Genomic DNA, 4,008 nt, shown 5'->3' with positions numbered 1-4,008 from the left:
CTGGTGAACAGGATTAAACCAATCATCATATAAACTATGAAATACAAAAGTGGTACATAGCTTAATACATCTTATTTTTCTAAAGGAGACATGAAAATCATATTAATTCAAATTTCCAAATGAGACAATGTACTATGGAAAGTAGTATTACTTGACACTACTGCACTAAAATCAGAGATTCGTACGAGGTATATAATGTATATGTATATACAGTGGCATATCCAGGAAGCATATGGAAGAGAGGGGAAGAGATATGACAGGTTTTTAAAGAAAGAAATTTTTTTCTTAGAATGGTTTTCTAAAAAATCTTGTATTCCAGATAGCTCTCTGTAGACTGTAACTCCTTCAAAGAGCGAAGCAAAAGCTATCTACAATCTTATACAGTCAACTCTGGATATAGTGAACATTCGGCTATAGTGAACCTAAATCGTTGATCCCAACCCGCATATATTAAAAAGTACATTAATATTTCCGTTTATAGTGAACCCTCGCTTTGGTTATAGTGAACCTTAAAAATTGAAGTTAGAAGAGTTGTATCCTGACAAATTCTTATTTGAAGTCAGACCTTCTTATATAAAATTGAAAGAATGTATTGAGAACAACATTCTAAGTTTCTTACTCCTTTAGTCAAAGGACAAAAGTGTGTTGTTGTCGTTATCCATTGCTGGGCTTTGGCAACAAAGCCATTAGCGCTCTTGCTCTCCAATATTTCTCTTTGGTGGATCCAACAGATAGAACTTCACAGTCTGTAAATGTTCTGCAGTCATTTCTTCTTCTTTGTGGCATAGAGGACAATTTGGATTTATGTAAATTCCTATTTTATGCAAGTGTTTGGCCAAATAATCATGCTCCGTACGCAGTCTGAATTTTGCTACTGTAGTTTTACGTGAGATTTCTGGAATAATTTGTTTTTTTTTTTTATTATTAAAATGTTCCATTTTTTATCTTTGGCAAAGGTAGGATTAGTGATTCCTAGACAGTGAGCTGTACTGTAAATCCAGGCAACGCATGACGACCTTGCCTCACTCCACCGTCGAAGGGTTATCATTCTGTCCTCAGGCATTCTACTCTACTGTTATTTCTAATCTTCCACCGTCAATGGGTTGCCTTTTGTTCTCAGAAACATTTCCATTATGACAGATAGCATCGAAACAATGGAAAATGAAATTGCCTTCTTTTATTAAATGGGGACAGACATTATGTCCAGAGCATAAATGAAGGTAAAATTCCAATGGCTTCCAAACTCCATCAACCCCCTCCCAGTTTTCATTAAGTGACCCGAGAAATTCCAAGGTTGAGTATGCAGTCACACCATAACAGCGTTTGTCATTTCTACCTAATCAGTCTGTTTCTAGTATTTGAACAGTGAATGTACTGTATAAAAATGTCAAAGCGTAAAGTGTTATTTCTTTGGAAGATAAGGCAAATATTTTAAGTGACATTGAACGTGGTCTTTCACAAGTGAACGTGGGTCGACAGAATAGTTTAAGTAAATCAACTGTGAGGAACAGTATACAGTGTAATCTATTCCACAAAAATGAAAATATTTTAATTACTGCACAGTATTTTATTTTCTTGTTCACAATTTCATACATTCCTGTCAGTTAAGGTTCGGATTTAGTGAACAAAATATGTAAGTCTGCAGAGGTTCACTATAATATCCGGAGTTGACTGTACTTCTTTTTATCTCATTTTTAATTAAAAAAAAATAGAGGTATATCTGCTCTCCATTATGAATACATCCAGAAGACGTGTGTGTTTAAATGCATATACAGTGCTATTTTTAAATTACACTATATCTTGCAAACAAGCTATGTTCTAATGATGACCATTGCTTCTCTTGCAAAATATGGCAGTATAACTCTAAGCAGAAAATTCGACAAGATTGTATTGTATTACCACATTGATAATAGTAACCACTCATTTCATAGCATTTGCAGGAAATGTTCACTCCGTGTTTCCAGGCATAAATAGTATGTCTTTATAAAAAGTTTGAATTTACATGCTCAGGGATTTTTAAGAGAAATTTCTCTCTAAATATTTATTCTCAGTTCCTGTAAAGCATGGGAACGTGGAAAGTGTATTTAAATTATTATTAGCCTGCATAGGAACTGAATTCCTGATGATCAACTCAGTCACAAAATTTATTACAAGCGAAACCCTCAAAACATGGGAACAAAGAATCCTCTCAATTTGCAAAAGAGAAGTGGGAGAAAATAACAGAACTATGGGGAAAAAAATAAAAATAAACTATGGAAGGAAGCAGTGGCAGCCTTTAGATTAGCTATGGGTCATGACTGCCTAGCTGCACGTCTTGCTAAAATAAAAATATATGAGATAGAAGAGTGCACCATCTGTAAGCAGTCTGGATCGGTAATGGACTTGAACTACCTCCTTCATTGTACAGGACTCAATTGTGTCCAGCAAAACCAAGGAAATTTATTAGCTCTTTACTGGGTTGCCAGGAGCAAAATGAATTAATTTTTCTCTTGAATCGTTATGCTTTATATTTCAGTTTGATGATCTGTATCCTATTAATGTTTAATTTTATATTTATTGTATCAATTTTAATGTTTATTATGTAATGAGATGCCATATGTTACAACAAATTATTATTATTATTATGTTTTTTTATTTTCCCAAAGGAAATCATACAGCATGAGTGGGAAGATTCCCATTTTCTTGGCTAATACAGATCCTTCATCTTCTTCTTGTAAAATTTCTACCTCTGGACAATCACTAAATTGTGCACTAATATGTCTGGGTTAAATCCCAAATCTCTCCGCAGTGCATATGAAGGTAAGGCATATGTCACTGTTGATAGTGATTCGTCTGTTGGATGGGGATGTTAAGCTTGGCGGCCCCCTTGGTGCTATTCGACAGGAGTAGACTACGTGTTGGCACCAGATTTCCCCTTCTCCTTCCTCACCTTCATCATCATCATCATCATCATCATCCTCATCCATTCTCTACACTACACTTACACGAACACTTAACGTACACTCACTCTAGTACACGGCATAACTCTTCACAGATACACATCATGCATAATGTGGCCCACTGAAGTGGTGTGCAATTTGAAAATGGGTCACAGTCCTACCATCTACCCACAGTATGCAGAACCCGATAACGCAAAATGAAGTGGGTAGGCATTAGACACACACACACATACTTTGTCCTAGTGTACTACTAGGTTTTGTCAAGATGTAAAAATGTCCTGCTTTTCTTGCACAAGTTGAAACATGTTCTGGTTTCCTTGCACTGGTGAAAACATTTTAAACGGTTTTATTTTCCTGCAAAATGTAATGTTGTGAAAGGTTTTGTTCATAAATTAGAAGAGAGGTTCATTACTTTATCTCAATTTGGAACTTCTACTGATGCTTTTATTATTAACTGTGTGGAGTACAATCAAGAGATGGAGACAACATGAAGAAGAGTTCAAATTATTTGAATGGATTACTCTCAATAAGAAATTAGTATGGAAAAAAGTAGAAAAGAGTATAAAAAATATTTCGGCAAAGTATAAAGCATTATCAGAAAATGTCAGTGAAAATTTGTTGTTTGACGAGTTCACTCAATGAAAAGACACTGTAGATATCTCAGCGAGTGGAATGTGAAGAAAACAAATGTGACTGATAGGTGGAACTGTGTTTTACGTAAGTGTAATGAAAATTGTTACTTTGGACAGCGTTTTATTATTTTCTGAGTTTTGTTGTCTTTGAGGAGGCAATACAAGTCTAGAACGTGTTTCGAGCATTTTGAATATTTATTGATAAGAATCGTGCTTCCCTAAATTTAGCTTAAGAAACATTGATAAAATTGTTAGAAAACTCATTTTAATCTCCCCTGTGTTGATTTCTATATTTGGATACAAACTCAACAGAAAACATTACCACAAATCCATAATTTTGAGAAGTAGCTACATGCAACATACGTGATTAAAGAGTTATCAACTTATCGTTTTTAAGGTATTGTAGGTTATATGTATTGCTGTTGCTGCATTACAAT

At 34.6% G+C, this 4,008-nt stretch overlaps 1 protein-coding gene across 2 annotated transcripts in view; it reads right to left on the bottom strand.

The window, feature by feature from the left end:
• The window catches only part of Helz (Helicase with zinc finger), a 107,094-nt gene that overhangs the window by 25,324 nt on the left and 77,762 nt on the right, over window positions 1-4,008 (bottom strand). The window lies entirely within an intron of this gene.

The sequence above is a fragment of the Periplaneta americana genome, chromosome 14, assembly GCF_040183065.1.
Source record: "Periplaneta americana isolate PAMFEO1 chromosome 14, P.americana_PAMFEO1_priV1, whole genome shotgun sequence".
NCBI classification, from domain to species: Eukaryota; Metazoa; Arthropoda; class Insecta; order Blattodea; family Blattidae; genus Periplaneta; species Periplaneta americana.
This window is presented reverse-complemented; position numbering and strand designations above follow the sequence as displayed.